This window comes from Humulus lupulus, chromosome 2, assembly GCF_963169125.1.
Source record: "Humulus lupulus chromosome 2, drHumLupu1.1, whole genome shotgun sequence".
In the NCBI taxonomy this organism is placed as follows: Eukaryota; Viridiplantae; Streptophyta; class Magnoliopsida; order Rosales; family Cannabaceae; genus Humulus; species Humulus lupulus.
In genome coordinates, this window is record NC_084794.1 from 99,809,285 (window position 1) to 99,834,268 (window position 24,984).

General features: G+C 32.7%; 1 non-coding gene across 1 annotated transcript; it reads right to left on the minus strand.

Moving 5' to 3' along the window:
* Window positions 1–24,441: 24,441 nt before the first annotated feature.
* On the minus strand, window positions 24,442–24,548 carry LOC133820237 (small nucleolar RNA R71). The gene has a single exon (XR_009886662.1). It is a non-coding gene; the product is annotated as a small nucleolar RNA R71 (small nucleolar RNA).
* Window positions 24,549–24,984: the final 436 nt, after the last annotated feature.

The window sequence follows — 24,984 nt, forward strand, 5'->3', positions numbered from 1 at the left end:
TCGTTAATTAGAGCTGGTCAAAATTACCGTTTTACCCTTCTAATTACGTCTTGATCCTTAAATAATTAATTCACTAGCGAATAATTAATCTATAATCTAATTATAGATTTGAGCTCAATAATTATTCAGTTCCATAATCAACCCTTAAGGGAACCAATATTCTATCTGTTAGGAAAGCATGGATTCCAATATTGTAATTCATGTTTCCAACCATCCATGATATTGAATCTCCAAAACAAAAGTCATTAGCCTCATTATTCTAAGAGACCTTAACAAGTGAATCAAAAGATCCAATAAACATAAACAGGAGTTCATGAATACTCATGATTTAGACTGATCTACAAATGATCATTTATTATGACAAGAATTAAATCTTTACGTCAAACAGCAAGTTTATAAAGATAATTAATTCTCATTGGTCCTATCATATATAATCTCTATTATATACAACACCTTTACTAAGATGTCTATCCACATCAGTAATCCAAATCTAGATTACTTGCATCTCGTATGCTTAGCAAACCGTACTAGTAACCATTCATTAAAGATTCCTTACTTTAATATGTTATTGACTATTTTATTCATTATATATGATCTTAATTCTCTTGTACTAATACAAGATCATATTCTCATTAATAAATAGGGAATTTTATTGATATTATTATATAATTAATTCAAACAATAATTATAACATTCAAATATAATAAAATTGTACTTTTATTTCAAACCAATAAAATGTCTTTACATGCTTTTAGGGCATTAATCCTAACACTGGCATCCTTTTTCAGTAGAGAAGAAATGCAAGTTGTGTGATCCGCGTTACTGAGGTTCATGTGTGCCAAAATCGGATCTACATTCCTGAGCCACTCTTCAGCCTCAAAGGGTTCGGTTGTCCCTTCAAAATTTGGAGCATGCTGCTTTCAAAAACACTCATAGACTGGCTATATGTACTGAGCTGGATAAAGCACGTAATTTTCCATCGGCCATCCCCCATATAGATATCCTCCATTCTGCTCTTGCTGGGGTGCTTTAGCCGCTGGCTGAGGCTGCGGTTGAGGTTGCGATTGAGGTTGTCGTTGTTGCTGCAAAAGTTCTTCTACTTGTTGTCGTAACTAGATAATTTCAGCGTTGTTTTCAGTTGGAGGTGGTGCATTTCTATTAGCAGTAGCAGTGGCAGTACGTTTTCCCCTTCTTTGGACTGGAAGGGCCTCTTGAGTCTCGTTGGCAGTGCTGGGGGCATTTCCATTAGTGCGTGCAGACTGTAATGCCCCGAATTTCCTAATAGGGTTTAGCACCTTGATTAGGAGGCCGGGAGGGCCATAATTGATTTATCATGGTAATAAATGATTATATGCATGTTAATGTGAATTATATTATTATATGATGATAAATGCATGCATATGGGTGTATTTATAATCATAAGGGCATATTTGTAAATTCGGTGCATATTGTAATTTGTGAATGAGATTTTATTATTATGGAGATATATTCGAGCTATTCGGCATGGGACGATCTTAGATTATTGATTAGTGATTTTTTCATAACGGGGTCAATTATTGGGTAATAAGAATGTTTATTTGGTGATAAATTGGGAGTATTTGAGGTCAGGAGGAAATTTTGGAAGTTTTGACTATAATGTCCCCGGGGGTGTTTTCGGGATCCCGAGCACTAGGTTTTATTTGAGGTTACTTAAGGTTGAAGTAGCTTGTCAGATAAGTATGTACGTTAGAAAATCTCTCTCTCCCTTCCCGATAGCTTATTTTACCGTTCGAAGCCTTTTTTGAAGGAATCTCGAGTTCTAGGAGTCGGAGTCAAGCGAGGGTCGAGGCATAGCAATCCTAGGAAAGATTAGAAGCTTCTTAACCGAAGGATTTGACGGAAAACAACCCAATCAAAGGTAATCTAAGTTTAAGTTTTAAGTTTTCAAGCTTTTAAGCTTAGAATTGGACTTTGTGAATCATTGAGTTTTTGGTTCGATTGCGCCTTGGGTTTTGATGGTTTTGGACCATTGGGAAACTTGGGAACTTTGATTTGATGATTTGGGAATGTTTAGGCATGTTTTTGGAGGATTTGGGAAGTTGAAAATCGTGTTTGGGGATGGCCCAGGGTTGGGGGCCGCGACCCTAGCTCGATGAAACAGGTGCCCCAGTTTTGTTCTTGTTGGGCGTCGCGGCCCTTGATGTTGGCCGCGGCGGCGCTTGCTTTAGGTTGTGCTGGGGGCCGTGGCTCTTGGGTAGGGTTGAGCCCGTTTGTGTGTTTTGACCCCGCGAACATAGTTTTAGGCCTTGGGATGGTTCCTACTACTTGGATTAGTTTGGATTGATGTCCCGGATGCTAGATTTTGGTTTGGAATCCTATGTTGATCATTTTTATTGATGGTGTCCCATATTTGGTTATGACTAGGTGACCGCTAAGGGCTTAAAGGTTGATCGCTCTCAAGGGTCGTTCTTATATTGATTCTAGCTCGAATCTGAAGTAAGAAAACTACACCCTGTGTATATGTGACATGCATGGTTATTATTGGTGCATGTTGGATTATTAAATGTGGCATGCATAATTATTGTTGAGGCATGTCAGGTGGTTAAATATGATGCATATGATGCATGAGAAACATGTGATTAGGACATGCTTTGTATACTAGGTATGATATTATTCGGAGCTTGAGCCTCTGTGTTTATGCATGGTCCTAATTGTACTAGTACTTGTTAAGTAAGCATGTTGAATGCCTTGTATTTGGATATTGGATATGTGATATATGTTTGGTGGCATTGCTTACTTGTTATGGCACTGACTAGTCAGGGACACTGACCTAAGAGTCAGAAATGGCATAGCGTCATGAACGCCGAGCCAAATGAAGATTAGATCTAATCGATATCAGCGTTGAATGGCTCTAAGGCATTAACGCTGGACCGACTCTAAGGTCAACGAACTTATAAGCGCTTGTCTAGTCTAAGACTAGTTACTAGAGCTGGGGCCTAGGGCCCAGGTGACTGCTTGTCACACGGCTAGGGAGCGATGTTCCAAGGTTATGACTCTATGGTCACGAGGAAGGTTATGTTGGTGTCTAATCACCATGCACCTATCCTATTCAAGCTATGGAAGGTTCACTTATCTGTTAAGCCCTGGTGACCCTATCGTCACATGGCTAGAGGGGGTTGTACCCACTTTTGTGACTTTTGCGACTGTCACCTATTTCTTTGGACTGAAAGTCCTGGATGATTATTATGATCGTTGGTTGATGTATTATACTCAACATTATGTTTCCATATTGGGGCTAAGAGTCCTAGATGATTATTATGATCATTGGTTGATGTGTTATACTCAACGTTATGTGGATCTGTTGCCTGCTGGAATAGGGCTATATCTGTTAGGCGTGTGCCTTATGATTTGATGACATGTTATAACTATTCATGAGCATATTAAGTTTTCTTGCTGGGCTTCGGCTCACGGGTGCTATGTGGTGCAGGTAAAGGCAAAAGAAAATTGGACCATCCTTGAGTTGGAGAGCTTAGGTGATGATGTGTACATATGCAGCTGCTCATCCACCACGGCCGAGGTTTGAAGAGGAACTAGAGTTAAACCCTGTTTTGCCGCTTAGAACGACCTATTGTAAATATTTTCTTGTAGTAGACTCTGAAATTATAATTTTGGGATCCCAACATATATATTAAACATTCTAATGAAACGTTATATCTTATCCAAAAAATTTAATCCCTAAACCGCTAATCATACTTAGTTACACGATTTTGGCCAAATGACTCGATTAGCGAGTTTAGCACTGTTTACAAGGCACACCGTAACGGTCCCTGGAGTTTAGGGCATTACACAGACCTTCGGAGCGACATCTTCAGCAAAGTTCTAACAGTCGAGAAAAACATGTTAGAACTTACCCTAATAGTTTCTAAGGAAAAAAGTTAATCTAAGCAAACATAACTCAGACCTATCAGTTATGATTTCTTATAAAAAAATTATGTAAGTCATCTTTATAAATTAGGGTGTGCTTCTATACTTAGACTATTAAGCCATCTTTATTATTTTCTAAGTCTGTTTCTAACCACACTATATGACTTAATTCTCAGGCTCGAAACTTGTCGCTGTTCCAAAGTTAACCATATTGAGGGAGGGCTGAGATCAGTAAAATTGTTCCCACTACTATGGCCCCCTAAACTCTCAATACAGAACCCGGTCCATTGATTTGTATCCACCCTCTCTGAACTCAGCATTATTTATTGAATTTTTTCTAAATTAATTATGATTTCAAAATACAATTCATACATACCATTCAAAAATAATAATAACTTTATTCATTTGGAAAAAAAAAAAGTTTCACTTATTACAATAATAATTCAAAATAAATAAAGAAACAATACTAATAATAACTATGGTAAAATTTCTAAAAATTAGGATCTTCTACATCTGACCCTTCATCTAGCATATCATCAGTTATTTCCTTATAATCATCAATATCTTAAGCCTCAAAACTACCACAGGGAATATTCATTAGGATATTATTCTTTTGTTCATTGGTGAATTAAATCTCAAACCTATTGGTAAACCTACGTATATGAAAATAATATCTCATGGCTACTGGTAAAACATCTTCATCATCTATAGTATCCCATAATTCTTCCAAATTTGAAACCAGAGAAGGCATATCTTTAAAAAGCCTAATTTCTAGGAAATATTGTTCCATGGCTCTCATCATAATTTTCCTAGTGATTTGAAGGTGAACTATCTCCTTGTGAAATTTGACTTTCTTTGAGTGATTCTTTCTAGCACTCCTATTGTATCCCTTGGCTCTCTAATCCTTTTCAATGCCTTAATGGCACGAATATCTTGATAAGTCATGGCTCAATTCATTTTTGACTGAAAACATAATAACTAAAACTTTAGTCTTAACATAAACATAATATTCATAACATAACCACTTACATTGGCGGTTAGATCCGGAGCTTTTGCGTGTGTATCAAGGAGAACTTTATGCATATGAACCGTGGCTCTGGTACCAACTATAATCACACGACTAATTCAAAGACATCGAACCTTTAAAACTACTATCTTTTGGATACATAAATAAAATAATAAAAATTTATTATAGAAAATCCAAAAATACGGGATCCCATTGTTTATACATAAAATCATAAAGAAAATTAAACTTTTATTTTAAATGTCCAAATACTAAATGCAGAAATCATAAATACATAATAAAAAGACTCAAATGTCAACGTCATCCTCGATCGATCCCATCAGTCCATTCCTTTAGTCCTCACCCAATACACATGCCAAAGCCACCTAGAATCTATCCCACCTTCCATGTTTATTTACCTGCACAATCTAAATAAAAATGAATGAGCTAATGCCTAGTAAGGAAAAACTACTAAAACATAACATAAAACATAAGACATAAAACGTAAATCATAAAAATGGCCTACAATATTAATGGCCATTAACTCATTACCATAGTATGTGATAGAAACTACTATAGTCATCTTCCTACTATTTAGAGGTAGGTTTAAACACAACTATAGTCTATGATAATGATAAAAATATCGGGATTTGCTATCTAAGCAACTATATTTCCCAAGTGACTAAAAGACATAAAAATCTTGGGATTTTCTATATAAGCAACCATATTTCCCAAGTGACCAAAGACATAAAAAAAACATACAAACAAGCACATAGCACATAAAAATCTAACTTATTTTCCTTACCAAAAACCAGGGTATTGTAGACAAGTGTGGGATTGGAAACTCCTAAAACCAAACAGTAAAACCATAAGTTTCCTAAAGAAAAGAAGATGAAAAGAAGATCTAAACCATCAAGATAATAACTTACCAAAAACCTTAAGTTTCAAAGAAATCAAGCACCTAACCAAAAACCATTATAATGAGTTAGGGTTTGAAGTAAAAGAAAAGAATAAGACGAATAGCAATGAACTAAACCTGAGGATTAAGAGTTTATCTATTATTTTTCGCAACAAGTTTTTGGCTCCGCTGTCGGGGATTAAATAAGTTAAATTGAATTAACATAGTGAAGACATATTTTGTTTCAACTAAGCATTTGTATATTATTATTATTTTGTTTTTCTTTCCTATTTTATGTATATTATTGTTTTTTTAGTTAGTTTATGGGTCGTGTTAGAAGGTTTAATCTTATATGATGGATTATTATTGTTATTGTCCAACCACACCTAGAGAATTGTCAAGAATTCCACTACCAAACGAATGGGCATGGTTGAATGAAATTGAAAATGAATTGGCAAGGTTGGATGAAATTAACAATTCGATGGATTATTCTTGTTACTCTCCAACTATACGTAAAGAATTACAAAAAATTAGACTGACATATGAATGGAAATGGTTGGATGAGATTGAAGATGCATTCATATATGACAAAGAGTAATATGAGCAGACATTACATGTCCATGTTCTAATAAAACAAGAGAGACCTAAAGAAGGATATTTATTGGATGGAGTAGAAGATGTGCAAATAGAAGAGAATGTAACAGTCATATCTAAAGAAATAAAAGATCTTATACACGCATCTAATTCTACATCAGAAGAGGTTAAACTAAGTTTGCAAAATTTCTTTGACTTTGTAGGTGATGATGTGCTGCAACTTATAATTAATCGACTAGTTAGCAACAATGTAGTGCATTCGATGAATGAAATATTAAACCATCAGTTAGGTGTGGGACAGTTTCATTTGAGACTATGATAGTGACGCTGATACTGATGGCGGTGGGAGGATTGGTCGATGACTCTTTGACTGGTTGGGGGTAAGTTTTTTTCATTCTTTCTTTTTCTTTTTCCCTTTTGAGTTGTTTTGCAAATAGTGAGGAAATTGTTTTATTTGCATTCGGGGGGAAAGAATTTTTATAGTTTTTTATTTTATTTTTATTTGTTTGGTTAGAGTCTAGGTATATCTATTTTAATATTATGGATTATTATACTATACTAAACTAAACCGACATATGGACTATATGACATGTGGGTTTCGATGATGACCATTATGCTTAAATCTTTGATGTCACTTGGTATGTGTTTTGAAGCTTATTGACTGTGTGCTTGACTTATTTTACTTGTTGTTAATGTTGTTATCTTTATCTTTTGATTACATGTCTATCTATGATTCTTATGAAATATGTGGCTTTGTGGGTATTGTAGAGACTTGGATTCATTTTGATTGACACAGATATGACTAAAACTTACTTGAGTAACTTGTTGATGCGAAATCCTAGATCTTTGCTATGTAAATATGATAGAGGCATTTTCTTTGGACAGTTTGAGCCAAAAAGCTAACCTATAAATACATTTTCCCTTTGTTTCCTTTTTGAGCCTAATATTGACATCTTATTCTTTGTTATTTAAACTCATCTTGAGCTTGTGATTTTCATATTTAAACTTGATTAATTTTTATCCTTTTTCCCTCTTTTGCACCATAAATGTAGGATTGAATTGTATTGATTTATGAATTGTTTTATAAAGTGGGGAATGAGGTATTTTATGATAGTGTTATTTGAGAAAGTATAATGTGCTTTTAATGAGAAAAGTGAGTTACACTCCAATTGTGTTATATTGAAAAGTTTCTTATCACTGAAAAAAATAGTAGAGAAATTTTTTAAAAAAGAAATGAAAAGAGAGAAAAAAAACAATGAAGAAAAACAAATTTGGGGGAGTTGTAACTCATTGATGCAAAATAGAAGCATGGATGAAAAAATGAAGAAAATAATTGGAAAATGGAAATTTTGTAATGTAAAGTTAGATGTTTTGTAATTTTGTGGTGTGAAAGTAAGCCTAAATGTTTCATTCTCACCCACCATTGACCCGAGCCTAATGTTATAAGTTGATAAAGTCCTCTTGATTTACATGTTATTTGATTTACATTAGTGGAGATAAGTTGAACAAGTAAGCTTATGGTTGTTTTTGATTGTTTGGTCTATTCAATATTTTATCTTTGTGTACTTGAGCCACATTTTGTTTAATATTGATAAAGATATGAATTGCACACACTTATAATGAGATGATGATATTAACAATTGAGTATTGATTTGTTGAAATTCTAGTAATTTATTTTGATTCACATATTGGGTGATTGAAAAGGAGTTTGGTACGTTGAGATAATATGTTCTTGGTCTATATTCACAGTCTCAGATTTGGTTAGTTTAGTATATTTTGTTGGTGCTCTTGAAGAATTCATAAATCATTGTCTTTGGTACTTAAGTTTTTCTTGCTTAAGGACAAGCAACCATTTAAGTTTGGGAGTGTGATGAGTGCATATATGCACTCATTTGTGTCTCTTTTAACTTGATTTGGTGTGCTTACTTCAAGTTTTTATATGGATTTGATTTGTTATGTTAAAAGTGTTGGGGTTTTATGCCCTAATTAAAACTCAATTTCTTTGTAATCTCATTTATTATCAATAAAAGAATAGAAATCATTTTTTTGACTTGGTCAATCACTTTGCTCACATGTTTTATTTTCATGATTATTTGTTTAATATAAACTTCTATTAAATCTTGAGCATATAGCTAATCTTATTTATAGTGACGTAACCACAGTGGAATATAAATATGATTATATGTTCAAAATAAGTTAGTCATAAGATTAGTCAGTGCACAGGATTTACACTGACTTGCCAATCTACAATATGATCTACTTACACATTGTGGTGTTATATTCTTTCCAGAACAATAGCAAAGTAGATAAGATCGGATGTATTTGTTACATCGAACAGGACCGATATTGACAGTTGATAGGATAAGTAAACATACCGTTATTATCTATTCTAGTCACATCATATAATTGACCATAGGTCAATTCAATCACAATTCTGAGTGGTTAGTATTCTAACTGATTGTATTATTTGAGTTCTTTGACTTGTTCGTTACCAGCTCACCCTACGGACTAGCCCATACTTACATCTTGGGAACTCGGTAGTATAATTGAGTGGGAGTGTTAATCATAAATATGAACATCTATAGCTTCTGATGAAGAAGTGAAATGATGGTTTCCTTTTAGTTTGGTTCAAGGTGTTAAATGATAGAGATCTCATTTCAGTAATTAAATTAGTTTACTGAAATATCATTTACAAGGAACTACGTGTTTTAAGGATAAAATACAATGGGGGTAAAACGGTATTTTAGTCCTATCTCATTGTAGATCGTCTATAGAGGATTGGGTGACAATTATGGTTGTAAAAATGGATAATTAATAGCGTATCTATATTTGTTATAGAGTGTTCTATGAATTCAAGAGTATAATTCCGAGTCTATAGTGGAGTCACGAGGAATTAATAAGTTAGTAAATTTATTTGTTAGATTTATGATAACTTATTGGAGCTTGATTTCATAGGCCCATGGTCCCCATTGTACCTTGGATAAAATCATCTAGATAGTCTCAATTAATTGATTTAATCATCGATTAGAATTATCAAAGTTGACCAGGTCAATTTTGGATAGTTTCACAGAGTTGTGTAATTTTGAGAAGAAAAAAGAAATTATGGCAGATTTATTAATTAGGATAAATTGGTATGTAAATTAATAAATAAATTTAAATCAATGTTCAAATTATAAATAATTAATTTGATAAAAGATTTAAATAATTATTTAATTAATTAAATCAATAGAAAATAATACAGGCCTTGATTTTAAGTCCAATGGGCTTATAATCAAATTGAAATTTTCACGGGCCTATAGCCCATGATAATTTCGACCTAGGGCTTCAAAATGGCAATTATTTTATTGATTTTTTAATTAAATTAAAATGACCTAATTGAGTCTATAAAACGAGTGCTTAGAGAGAAGTCAAAACATAAGTCACAAGTCAGATTTTCTGATAGTTTTATATTCTCTCTAAACACAAGTCATTTTCTAAGTCTCTTTGTTATTTTCTCTTCTTCTCTCTATATCTATCTCATGTGTTGAGAATTTCCCACACTAGTCTAGGTGGTTCTAAGGATACATTGGAAGATTTTGAAGAAAATAGAAGATCGGTTCAATTTCTTGATAATACTCTGCGACAGAGAGGATACAAGAGTTAGAGAAACTGAAGGAATGAATCTTTAATTCCGTTGTGTATCCTGTAAGTATTTTATTCTTTGTTTCTCTTTGAATTCAATTTTAGAAACATGTTTTAGGCTATCTCGTATTAATTTGTTTAATATTAGATATACATGAAAATAAATAAAGATCCTGTATAAGCTAATCTAACACCGTAAGCTTGGCGCCGGGAGACGCGTCTCACTCGGTTGGGTTGCTCGGCAAGGCTGCTTGGCACGGTCTTGTAAATGGTTTATGTATTTGAATTGGACATATTTATAATCTGTGAAACGTGTTAATGATTTTTTTATTGGAATGAATATGTTTATAAACTTCGAACCATGCTAATTGTTGTTTACATTGAATGTGATTATTATTATGCCTTGTGGGGTTTTCTTGTTAGGCCTTGGCTCACGGGTGCTCTATAGTGCAAGTAATGGCAAGGGAAAATTCGATTAGCCATGAGCTGGAGGGCTTTGGAGCGACGCATACATGTTCGGCATGCTTGGCCGCCACAGTCAGGATATTTTGAGGGGCTTAGAGTAAATGTCCACTTTTGTCGCTTATGTCGACTGTTTTGAGAACATTAAATGTAATTGTATTTTATTTAAACTCTTTTGGGATCCGTTGTAAATGTTTAAAGTTTTAATGAAAAAGTTTATATATTTTGACCAAAAAATTTAGTACTTAAACTTTATTTTACTTTTAGTTATACTTTTGAGTCCAAATGACACACTTAACGAGTTAAGCACTATTTTAAAAACATAGTGTAACAATCCTGGATTAGTAGGGCGTTACAAACACCTCAGTTCTTCATCCAAAAACCAAACATTTAATCAGATAAAAAAAATCAACAACCCAGTAATAATCATCTCATAAACAAATCTGGGTTTTCAATAATATTTAACTATTCAAGAATAAACTCAAATTTTGTTTTAGATTCACAAACTTAGAAACTGCTTGATAAAAAAAACTCAGATCCAACCCCATCGATGTCTATTCCCACATCTCTCGTCCCTGTCGGCAACCCCCAAATCTCGTCGACGTCGCCCAGCCATGATGTCCAGCCCACCGATTTTTTTTTCTTGAGGGGGGGGGGGGGGGGGGGGAGGGAGAGAATAGGCACATTTAAACGTGTTTAACTTTTTCATATTCTTATTAATATATATTTGTTTAATGAATTCAAACATTTTTTTTTATAAAAACTTAAATGTGATTTTAATGTAATTAGATATTAAATATTTTTATTTCTTATTTCTATTAGTTTTAAATAATTTAATAATTTTAAAATGTTTTAAATAATTAAAATAAATTTGACTGATGAAATCGTGCCACACGTACGCATGTGTCAGACGTTAAGACTGGGTACGAACGGATGCACCAAATTGTGGATGGAATGTATTATTGTCTCTAAAAACAATTTGGGTACTAAAGTGTAACAATTTAAAAATTTTGAGTATTATAGCCGCCAATATCCATTTTTTTAATATTTTAATGATTTTTTTAAATGAAAAATAAATGATCTAGACCTATTAGAGACTGCCATGTATGCATCTACATGGCACTTAGCAACAAACATAATGTGAGGAACCTAAATAAAAACTAAATATTGACGGAATGTACTTTAGCTGCAAAAAAAATATTTAAGTGCTACAAAGTGTAAAACTTAGGTATTTTCACCACAAATACCCCTAAATGAATTAAGTCCTACAAATAATATAAACCAAGCATAGCAGGTGCATTGTTCATATTTCACCCAAAAAAATGACCTAATATTAACTAAGCTAATAAAGGGTTACAAAGTCAACATAAGAAAAATACCCAATTGTCCAATCATCCCAAAATATAGCTATAACATTGACATCAAAATATTGTAAAAGATCTTCATCAACTAAGTTATTGGTGCACTTGAAGACCCTTAACTATTTGGTGTACTTGAGCTCCCTACACTACTTGCTGCACTTGAGCTCCCTACACTACTTGCTACACTTGAATAACCTGCCCTAGATGGTGCTGTTGCGTAGGTTACAACACTCCCCATAGCATGTTGTGTCTGTTTCCTTTTCCTCCTCTTCAAAGTTTGTTGAATAAGGTTCTTTGGCAACCTTTCTTTTTCGTCTCCACCTCAAAAATAAATTAACTTTTATCAAATGTATAGATCAATGAATATTCCAAAAAACTTGGCAAACAACTGGATCATTGCATACTTGTGTTGTTGTTGAATTTTTGGATGTGGTTGTGAAGTGCCCAAGTTGTTTGCAATTGCCACAAGTTACAACTTAACTAGTTCGTTTTGTTTTAATTGCACCTGGAGGGGATAGCTCATCAACACCTCTCTTTCTATTTTTCCTTGGTTTGCTTGGTAGGATTTTATCACTAGAATGGTATATTGGATTAAGGCCTGTCTTTGGTCATTTGTCTAGGCTCAGCATAGGCTCAACTGCACTTGCATAAGCTGCTTCAAAGGATGGCTTCTGGTATAGCCCCACACCTCATGGATGCATGCCCAAATACATGCCAAAGCATGTCCACATGGAATCCCTGCCAGTTCAAATCTCCTACACTTGCATGATCTTATAGTCAATAATAAAACCCTATCCATCCTTATGGTAATACTTGGAATATAATGGTTGCAGCATGTGTGATTAAGCAATATTGAGCAATCTTTTTATGCTTCTCAATCACTTGACAACCCTAGGACAAACAGGTAGTTTCCACTTTTTGTAAAATGCCCTAATCTAGTACTTGTAAAACTTTTACAATCTCATAAACTTATAAAAGAAAGGCCATTTATTATATGAAAAATCTCAGTGGGGCCTTGCTAAAACATGCAAGTTAGGCCCAATAGTTTAAAAGGAAAATAATAATTTTCATGCAACGTTTTAAAAATAATTAAAGTTCAAGTCCCACTGACATGTTCTAAAAAGTTAAAAATAAACATAACATTATTCTTTAGAAAATTTGGCGTTAAACTAATCGTTTTCTCGTCCATAGGATGCCCCACGCTATACACACCTTGACATTGGAACTCCCCACGTCACCACGCGAGCCACAGAGAAATCATATTTGCTACCTGGAAGGGAAAGTAAGGGGGTGAGCCAAAAGCCCAGTAAGGAAGTACAAATAACACACAAGTATACACACAAAACATATTCATATCCATACATCGTTATACATCATAAACATCGTTATCATAACCATCATCAACATAAACATAATCATCATGAACATTATCGTCATAACCATCATCATCATATACATAATCATCATAAGCAGCATCATCATATCTTTGTGAACATGGACCGCTATCTTGTCCATGTCACATCTTGAGGTAAACAGGATCTCTGGTCTTGAATAACCTCGGCGTGTCCGCCCTATGAGTTACGTCTTTATATCCTTAGTAACTCGGGTTACGTCTTCATATCCTTAGTAACCCCTTTGTTGTGTTGTGTTCATCACGCTAACAACCATTACATATCATACAACATTCAAATCACATACAATCCAGTCATATCAATACAAAGGAAATTTCATGATTCATCAACATCATCACATCATCGCAAAATAGTATTTCATACTTCGTATCACAAAATTTATCATCGTAGCATTCTATTCATACAAGCCAATCTTACCGTCACAACATAAACAAACAAATTCTATCTAACTTCCTTACCTCAAGTCCAAGCAAAGCAAAAATGACAAACTTCACAACGAGCCTATACCATAATCAAATAACATCATTTAGCATCACATAAGACTTTCTTGTGCCCAACTCATATATTCCATGTGTGCATGGGCCATGCACACATGGTGAAAACTACTCATAATTTCCAAATAGGTATAATTACACATAAAATCACCAAAAGAATAATGCAAATTATACCTATGTTGCATGCATAGTTTTTAAATAAAAATCATATGGTTGAATACTAGACACATTTTTTAACGTAAAAGTGAAATTTCATGCGACATCCATACGTGGGAATGTTGTTAAAAAGTGGCGTTAAAAACGATAATTCCTACGCGCTTATTTCTATCGTCTAAAAAAATAATGATTTAGTAACATACTTTTATTACCATTATTTTATCTCTTTAAAATTACTAAGTTGATTAAACCTCTAAAACATTATTTTTATTTCATAAAAATAATTTATTTAGCCATTTAAAAATATAATAATTCCATTTATTATCGCTAAATCACATAGAAATAATAAAAGGCTAGTATTTATTTAAAATACATATAATTAGTATGTTTCCTTAGAAAATAACAATTTAATTCAAATTAATAAAATCACAAACTTGGTGTGAGAAAAATATAATTTTTTAGGTGTGAGAAAAATACATTTTATTTGTATTATTTTAAGAATTAATTTTAAGTAAAATAAATTCATAGGTGATAACCCAATAATTATTTTTAAATTATTAAACTAAACTTCCAACCACCATTAAATCTATTTAAAAATCGCAAGTGAATTAATCTCAACATTTTTCTTAATTAAGATAAAGAAAAATCATATCTATTACAATGAACACTCATAGTTACACTTAATACAATTTTTGATATTGACATAACTTAAGGTTATATTATTTCACAAACACACAAATTTCCTTTCATTTAAAAAAAACTTTCCAATATTTTACCGAAAATTCCAGCAACCATATACATTCTCAAAAATCACCATATTGAATTTAAAACCTCATATTTTTTGTAAAAATATATAAAAATTATGTAGGTATTTATTTGAGTAAAAATATTATTTTAATGTATATTAAAGTTCCATTTAATTTCTTAAAAACATCATAACACTTGCAAAATTATTTAATCATTCAAAATCATTATTCTCATCATATTTGACACCATTTATACACAAAATCAGCAAGTACTTCAAATCATGAAATTCATCAATTTCATCATGCCTCACAAAATTCACACATTAACCATGCATGTTTAATTAACAAAATTTAAACACAAACCCTAGCATGTTTCTATCATTCAAGTAATCCAAAAAAAACTAACATATACTCATTTAAAATCTTACAAACACCCTATCATGTTTCTAGGATTACAATTGACATTAAAACATACAAGGAAAACAAACATGCCTTGAACACCACCCCTAGACCAAAACCCTTGTAGCCCAAAATGATCAAATCTTTTCATGTTTGAAAAAAATGAAAACACCCATCATCATATTTAATAGATCACAAATTAACACCCTTGCATGCTTACACATAGAATCTTTAAGCCAAACCATACCTATCATCAAATCATAGGAAAAACCTTAGGCAACATATCATCAACACCACCATGCTTATGATTTTTAACATCAAAAAAAATATTCATAATAAGAGATTTACATAACACCATAAATCAATAATCAATCCAATACACACATACTATGAGTATACATATAAAAAGGTTACAACAATAAGAACCAAATCAAGAATAGAGGTTTCATTACCTCCTTTGATAGAAATCAAGGAACCCAAAAATAGTTATGGTCACTCTTTTGTTTGCTAGCCTCCAACACCTTATTGTTACCACCAAAACATTAGACCAAACAACCAAAAATCTCACATAGATCAATATTAGGAAATCAAAACACCCCTCTTGTTGGTTGAAACCCTAACAACAATCCCTATGCTCTTGTGAGATTAGAACCTAGCACCACCAAGGACTTCCATTAAACTAGAACCAAGAAGAAGGGAAAAAGAAAATCACAATCCAAACCCATACCTTAGAGACCTCGAGCCCTTCTTCCTCCTCTTCTTCTTCCTTCACGTTTTCTCTTTTCTTTCTCCTCCTTCTCTCTAGAAAAATGGCAGCCTCTCTCTCCCTTTCTCTCTCTAGCTCGCCCACTCTCTCTCTCCTTCTCCCTAGGCCGATGGCACCAAATGAGCATAATGCTCTCTTCCTTTTTCCTTCCCTCTTTATTCTAATCTACCCATAATAGCCTACGAAAAATAATTGGTAAGTTTCCTAATTGTGCCTAGTTTCTCTTAATTTGATTGAAGAAAAAAAAGAAAGAATATAAATTGGACAACTCAAATCCCTCATTTCCCTCTTGTTGTCCACCCTTGTTTCCCTTTCTCTCATTTATTTATTAAATAAATAATTCTAATAAAAAGGAAACTAAAGTGTGTAGAAAATTCTACACATGTGCACCATGCACATGCACACACTCAATAACTAGGGTGCATCACTACATACCATGCACCTTAATGCATTCAACCAATACTCAATTATTCATATTTTAAAAATAAATAAATAAACAATTAACAAAAAAATTCACTAAATACCACCAAAAAATTCTAACAATTAATTTAAACAAACAAATAAAATAATTTACAACACTTAACAATTTAATAAAACAAAGCACAAAATTTAATAACTAAAAAAAAAAAATTGGTGTGCTACACTTTTGCACACTTTTTTTTGTAATATGCACATAAGCAAATACCTTATCTTTTCCAGTGGAGTAATTATTGGTTTGTCTCTTGAATTCATAATGGGAGCATTGAAACTCCAAAGATAGTTAAGCAACATGTCACACTTCACTCTTTCTTGAAAATGGGACTTGGTCCACTAAGAATGAGTCTTGGCAGAAAGCTAGTTGTAAGCCCTCTCATTTACATCCTTCAAATCTTTCATTTTCCATGCAAATTTAGCTGGTATAATTTCCCTTGTTTCTGTCCAAAGCAACTGATTTAGGAGAAGTCCATGGTAGTCTTTCTCGAAGTTATTGTGCATGTGCCCGACACAAAATCTACTGTCAGGCACATTGAAAAATGGACTATACAAACTATTTTTCTATCACTATTCATAGTGAATGTGTCAGGATCTATGGGGATCAAATCCTCCTTCAAGACCATAAGCCCAGCTTGAGTATCATCACTATTTAGATTGTTTAAATACATGGTGGAATAGTTTAGGCACAAAGAGGTGCTAAAACAATAACGATTTCACAAAATTCAACATGTGAAAGTTGACTTTCAGTATAGGCATTTATAAGTTATCTTTTTGGGTCTAAAATGTTTATCTAAAGTATATAAGAGTACCCAAGAAGTTTGTAAGCATTTGGGGATTTTTTGAGAGATATTTTGGAGTGCAATGCCAGGGGCATCGGCGATGTGTCGCCCCTGGGAGGCAACGCGTCGCCTAGCTCATGAAACCCTAAACGAGACAGATCAGGCGATGTATCGTCTGGTGTTAGGCGAGACATCCCCTGATGCTAGGTGATACATCACTTAGGTCGTTATTGCATGTCAGTACGGTTAATTTAGCTCCAAAACTTAAATTTAAATGCTCTAATCTTATTGGTTAAGTCTAATGAGGGTCCTATACTATTTAAGCAGTTCATATGAGTTAATTGGTGATTTGATCACTCACCTCTCTCTCTCTCTCTCTCTCTCTATCTATCTATCTATCTATCTATCTAGCTCCAAGATTACTAGTTTTCTCCAAGATCTTCATCAAGAAAGCTTGGCTTGTATGAAGGATCAAGGCTTGTGTTTCTCAATCTCATTCCATTGTTGTAGCTTCAAGAATTTGCATAGAGAAGGCTAGAAATAGAGATTTTTGGACAACAAATCTACATTTGTGTCAAGCCTTGTAACTTTTGTGTTTTACATAAAATCATAGCTTTGTGATTTTGTGTTCTAAAGGTTGTTTTTGAAGAAAGGTCTACTCTAAACTTTGATCTCATTCTGTTTATGTAACTTGTGTTTTACTATCATTAAAGGTTGATTACTTGTATATTTTTTCATAAGTAGTATCACTAAACTTGGGTTGTTTATAGCCTAACCCTAACATTCAGAAATCTCTATCTATAAACATTTGTTTTATGTCAAAGTGTTTACATTTCTAAAGGATTTTGTGCTTGTGAAAGTCATGGAAGAAAGCTCATCAATATCAACCCTCAAGTTCATGTCTCAAGATCTAGTTAGACTAGATAGGTTTGGTGGCTCAAACTTTGTAAGATGGCAAGACAAGATCAAGTTTCTCCTCACAACATTGAAAGTGCACTACATTCTTGACAAAGATTTGAAGACTTTGGAGCCTCCAAGGGATGATGATTCTCAAGAAGTGATTAAAGAAAGTAAGAAAATGGGAGAATATGAACTCATTTGTAGAGGTCAGATACTCAATGCTTTGTCGGATCGTCTCTATGATCTCTACACAAACACTACATCGGCAAAGGAGATATGGGAAGCTCTTGAGAAGAAATACAAAACCAAAGAAGAAGGTACCAAGAAATTCCTTATCACTCAAGACATGGAATTTAAATTCTTTGATGCTAAACCCTTAGTCCCCCAAGTACATGAGCTTAAATTAACTATGAATAAGTTGTCTACTCTTAAGATAACATTTCTAGAACCCTTCATTATGGAATGGATCGTAGCCAAACTACCTCCATCTTGGAGAGGCTATAGGAAGAAGATTTTCCATAAGAATGAAGAGATATATTTGGAAGAAATCTTCAAGCACCTAAGGATTGAAGAGGAGTCTCGTTCTAGAGACAAGTGTATGGAACAGTCCAATGTTGGGACATCCAAGGATAATGCCATAGAGAAACCCTTTCAATCCAAAGGAATGACTCACAAGAAACCCCAATCAAAGAGACATACTCATCTAGCTCCGAGGGAGAATGAAGGGAAATTCAAGAGTGTGAGACGTCCTTGTTTTGTTTGTGGCAAGAATGGTCACTTGGCTAGAGATTGCAAGTATCGAAAGCCCCATAACCATGGATCCAAAGTCACCTAAGATTTTTCATAAGAATGAAGGTGCAAGGGTGGTGGTATGACGCTTGTGTCTATTGGTAACTGATTTACCATGTGCGCAGCGGAAAGCACAGGGTGGTAGGCCTAGAGATTTCAAAAAAAATTATTCAAATAGTTTTTGAATAACTGGATTCATTAATATACAAAACATTAATCAAAGAGAAAAAGAAAGATGATGATTTACCAGTTGTAGAACAATCAAGAATCCTCGTTATCTTTTAGTAACTCCAACAAACATCCAATCCAAAGCAACCTTGTGAATACTCAGACCAAGATCTTCCAAGATGTATCTCTATACCTAAAGACGTGTGTGGGCACATAGAGTAATGGTGGGAAATTTTCTAATTCACAAGATGTTCTCAACTCATGAGATCTTATAATATTAGGTCTGAGACAATTTTCAAGGATAGGAAAATATTTCGTTATATTTTTCTCTCTGTGAAAAGCTTAGAAATTTTCCCAAAAAGAATATTCGCTCACTTAAGCGTATCTTTTTTTTGTGTGTGTGTGAAAACAATTTTCTATCTGATAGATTTATAAAAGAATAATAAATTAAAAATTCAAATTATAAAGCAATTATTATATAAATAAATAAATAAAAGAAATATCAAGAACTAATATCAAAACATTGTTACACTCCAACTACAGTGTTGTAGTTGGAGTGTGACACGTCTCTGAATTCACGGATGTGTTCCAACTACTTTATTTTAATTATCATTTAATAATTATTTATTAAAAAATATATATACCTCATAACTTATCTTTCGGAATAATTAAAGAATAAATATCATTTCAAATTCAAAGCCAATCTGAATTATCAAAAATAACTTGTCACATTATTTTAATAAATAAAACTAATTAATTATCTTAATTATTTAAATGTTATTTTAAAAAATGCCCATTTTAATTTATTTTCAAAAATTATATTAATTAATTTATTAATTTTTAAAATTAATATATTAATTAATTAATTTATCTCAATTACATATTTGACCCTGAATAACAAATATCTTCCAAATATGTTATTTCCATGATTTTTTCAAATTTTAACTCTTACCTTGAATAGTATTGATAGAGAGCCATCTCGGGGACCTATGGACCTTGAATAGTATTGATAGAGTCATCTCGGGGACCTATAATTTCAAGCTCCAATAAATTTAGATTATTAATTAAAAATCTTTAATAGCATAACCATAATTTATTAATCTCAATATTATTCCACTAAAAATATGAGACTGCATTCTTGTAATTATAGATATTTATTTATTGAGTACTTTTAAATATAAAAAGCGTCCATCGATTTAATCATTACATACAATTCAATCCTCTATTAATATTTCATAATTAAAGTATGAATTAATTATCGTTTAACCTCTTTAATTATATCCTTGTTTCGTTAAGTACCATTAACTTTACTAGTGAAGGTTAATTCATAAACTGATTTATGAATTTGAGCTCAATAACCTTTCAATTCCAAAAGCTAACCCTTCAGAGGACCATTATTCAATTCCTCTCAAAAAGGTATCGATTACATATATGTATATTATGTCCCCAGCCATTTACATCAATGAGTTTCCAAAACAAAAGTTTTCAGCCTGATCATTTTGACAAACCATAACGAGTGAATCAAAAAACTCATATAACATAAATAAGAGTTCATAATAACTTTAGGATTAAGATCAATTTGTATATGATCATATAATTGATATAATTAATTAATACTTATAAAGTAAACAGTATTATTAAGTATTAATAACATATTGGGTCTCATTCATATATAACCACTTTATACAAAGTACACCCACTAAGATATCCTATTACATCAGTAATCCGGATATAGATTATATGTATTCATAAAACTAGTGAACTGTACTTACAGTATTTAATCCAAAGATTCCATATAACTTTGTTTTACTGCAAACTATTTAAATTCGTTCCCTACAATCTTAATCATCTCGTAACAATACAAGATTGTAGTCACCATAACGAACTTAGGAATTTTATGATATTCATATAATATTATTCTATAAATAATAATAAACAATCAATATATGCTAAAAATGCATTTCAATTATTTATTTCATAAAACATTGTTCGATACATATGCTTTAAAGGGCACTAATCCCAACATTCTCCCACTTTCCCCAAAGCAAATGAGACATCTCCCTCAAACCCATATTGCTAGCATGATCTTTAAAAGACTTGGTAAACAAAGTCTTAGAAAAAGGATCTGCAAGGTTATGTTCTGATGCTATCTTCGTAACTACTACATCTCCTTTGTGAACAATATCCCTAATCAAGTGGCGCTTCATCTTGATGTGCTTTCCCCTCATGTGACTCATTGGTTCCTTCAAGTTAGCTACTTCCCCACTATTATCACAATATAGGATTAGTGACTTATCCACGTCTAGAACAACTTCCAGACCAGAATAGAACTTTTTGAGTCACACAGCCTCTTTAGCTGCTTCAAAAGCTATTATGTATTCAGCTTCCATGGTAGAATCTGCAATACTGGTTTGTTTGATACAATGCCAGACTACCGCTCCTCCACCAAGTGTGAACACTGATTGATTAGTGGTGAAAATGCATATTTATTGACTATAATGGTCAAAATAAATTAAGTTTAATTAATATTTTCATGGAATTAATATAATTTATTTTATAAATGAAAATATTTTATTATGATTTAATTTATTGTTATTTTTTAGGAATTAAAGTTGCATTTTGGCAAAAAGAAAAAGAAAGATAGAATCAAAACTACAAAAAAGAGTTGAAAAAGTTGCATTTTTTAAGGGAATTAGGCACAAAATGAACTCAAACAAGCCCAGGCCCAAGCTTGCAACCACCTGGACACATGGCGTGCCTCTATTGGCCATGACTTGGTCAAAATTCCAGCCACCCATCAGCCCATTTTCTTATGCATATTGGGCCTTGAACCTTTCATTTTGAGCTCTAAAGCTCACATTTTATGGTGTTTTAGAAAAATAGCAAAATAATCATTTACTAAAATAGCTAGGTTAATATTAATAATAAGATTTGATTTTTCAAAATCATACTTTATTATTAATATTTCAAATTTATTTTATAGATCCCATTTGTAATTTAATTTTTTTTAGTCATTTTCTCCTTCTATAAATAGGGACTCTTCTTTCACATTTGGTATGTAATTTTGAGAGTAAATAAACTAAAGCAAAATTTCTACTCACTTTCTTCTCATATTTTCTTCTTAGAATTTTGTAAGAATCATGAGCATAATGGCCTAATCTTCCTAGGAAGGTTAAGGATGATTCCATATGCTAGTGATGTTATTTTGCTACTTAGATTTACTATGTTCTTAATATAATGTATTTGAGTTATTTATGTTGTTTCATCCTCATCTTTATTTACTTGTGCTAATAGTATATAGGATTAGTCATGCTCTTTCTATATACTTCTAATTAGTAAAAGTAATATTGATACATAATTTTATGTCTAATATTCTATTGCATTATTTCCCTTGGGTATTTTTTCATTTTTAGATTTTTCATAAGATTAACAATGTGCTCTTAAAGTAAAGAACTTTATAACTAAAATGGACTTTTGTTAAAAAAGAATATGGACTTTAATGTTAGATTTTCCAAATAAATGTTGGGATGTGAACTATTTACTTGTGTATTTTTGTAAATCAAGTAACTAAGTAACCAAACAAGCATATGAATAATTCTTGAAACCTTTCTGTTTCTCAAACTCTTGATTACACCTTACTTTTATTTCACTTGTCTCATTTTATCATTTCATCAAAAAGACAACACAAAAATCACAAACCTCTTTTCATTTCCATTTTATTTATTTCATGTTACTAACTTTTTGTGTTATTTTTTACTAATCTGTTGGTTTTAGGTTACCTCCTTGTGGATCGACCACCTGATTTTACTACAACTACCGCTTAGTAGTTGTCACAATTTGGGCGTTAAACAAATTTTGGCGCCATTGCAGGGGAGGTAGTTTTGAAAAGTTTTAGTGAAATTTTTACCAAAATTTTTGTAACTTTATTTGTATTTTTGTTAGGATGAATATTGTGTTAGCATAGTGTTTTTGTATTTGTGTTGTATTCTTTTTATTTAGTAATTTTTAGTTAATTTGATTATTATTAAAAAATCAAAACAAAAAAATTTAGTTATTTATATATATACTTCTTTTTCTTTCTTCCTTTTCTTTTTCGGTAATACAAAAAAAATATATATATATAAATATTCATATATATATCTATATATATATAAAAAAAAAGAGTAGAGAAAAAAAATGTAAAAAATATATATATTTTTCTTTTCCTTTCTTTAATCTTTTGGTTACAAAAAGAGAATTATATAAATATATATAATTTTTTTCTTTTAGTTAATTCTTATTCCATTTCTCTTTTTTAATTTCTTTTCTATTTTTTTAGTTTAATAAATATTGAAAAAAAAGGATTAAGCTTGCTATTTTATCTTCACTTCAATTTTATTTTCTTTATTTTATTTTTGTATTTATTATTTTGTTGCTTTAGGTTCCTTAGTTTAGGCTTTTCTTTTTCTTTGCCTTAGTTTTCCTTAGAATTTAGGTTTTAAAAAAAACATTAAATTGCATAAAATTGTTCATAAAATTTCAATCATAAAACGCTTAGTATTGGGAACAATTGTGTAATATTACAAATGGTAGAAATCGATATTGTTCTGTCTAGAAAGATTGGTTGTTAAATAAGGTTTGTGATAGCGTTACCCCCCACACTTACATGGGAACCCCGTGGAGTTCTGTTTAGGCAAGTGTGGGTCTAAAGCGGTACCTTGGCAACCTTCCCAATCGGCCTGGGAACATTTCGAGTATGTAAATTTGCACTATTACATTGTTGAACTTATTACTATACGAAAACCAAGCTTGTTCTGTCAAAATAAGCAATTTCACTCAGCTTAAAGGTTGTTTGGTCGAAAATGTTAACTTGTGATCCACCATACTTACTCAGTAACCTCGGGGAGTTCTAGTAAGGCGTTGGAGATCACCCCAAAACCTCCAAATCTACCTGGGAACAAGTTTAACAAAAAATTAAAAAAAATTAAAAAATAAAAATAAAAACATAAAATAAATCTAATTCTAATTTTCGAGAGTGGATGAATCATCATGAAACTTCTAGTGCCACTTCTTCCAATTCATCCACCACTCCTTCCGGAACTCCTTCCACCAATCTTGCTTCTCCACAAACCTTAGCTGATAATAATCCATTCGTAATGGCTCGCAATGATGAAATCCAACCAAGAACTCTCAATGACGACCTCCATCATATTCGCACTTCCACGCCTTCATGCATTATCTTCCCTCCTAATATGCCCGCATTATACTTTAAACCCGGCATGATTCAACTCTTGCCCACATTTCATGGAATGGAAAACGAGAGCCCATACGTGCATATTAGAGAATTCGAGGAGGTAGTAGCCACGTACTATAACCGAGCCAAAAATTCTGATTCTGTGCGATTGAAATTCTTCCCTTTCTCCTTGAAGGACAAAGCCAAAAGTTGGTTATACTCTTTGAGACCGAGGTCTATTGGAACATGGGAGGAAATGACCAAATCCTTCTTTCTAAAACACTTCCCCAGCCATAAGACCAACAGTCTAAAATGATAGATGTTCACATTTTTCCAAAAGGACAATGAAACGTTCTATCAAGTCTGGGAAATATTCAAAGATTTGTTGAATCAGTGCCCGCACCATGGCTATGAGACATGGCGTTTGGTCAGTTACTTCTATGAAGGCCTCACAAGTCGTGAGGGCTGGTTTGTAGAAATTCTATGCAATAGTGAATTCCTCAAAAAAGAGCCAGACGATGCTCTTGAATATCTCGAAGAAACCGCAAAAAAACCTCACACCTAGACTGGTCCAAGTGCTACTGATAGCACCAACCAACACAAACCATTTGTGATCTATCAACTTCGAGAAAAGGATAGTGTTAAGGCCCAACTCGAAACTTTGAAAAAGTCGTTTAAGGTCTTAATGAAGAAAAATGGCCAAAAACCGCCCATGACTGCTCAAGGGGAATCATAAGAACCTTGCTTTGTTTGTGGAGGAATGGAGCATTTAGCTAAGGATTGCTTAGCTTTTAATGAAATGAGGGGGGTTTATGAGGAGCAATGCAATGCCTTAGGGGCATATAAC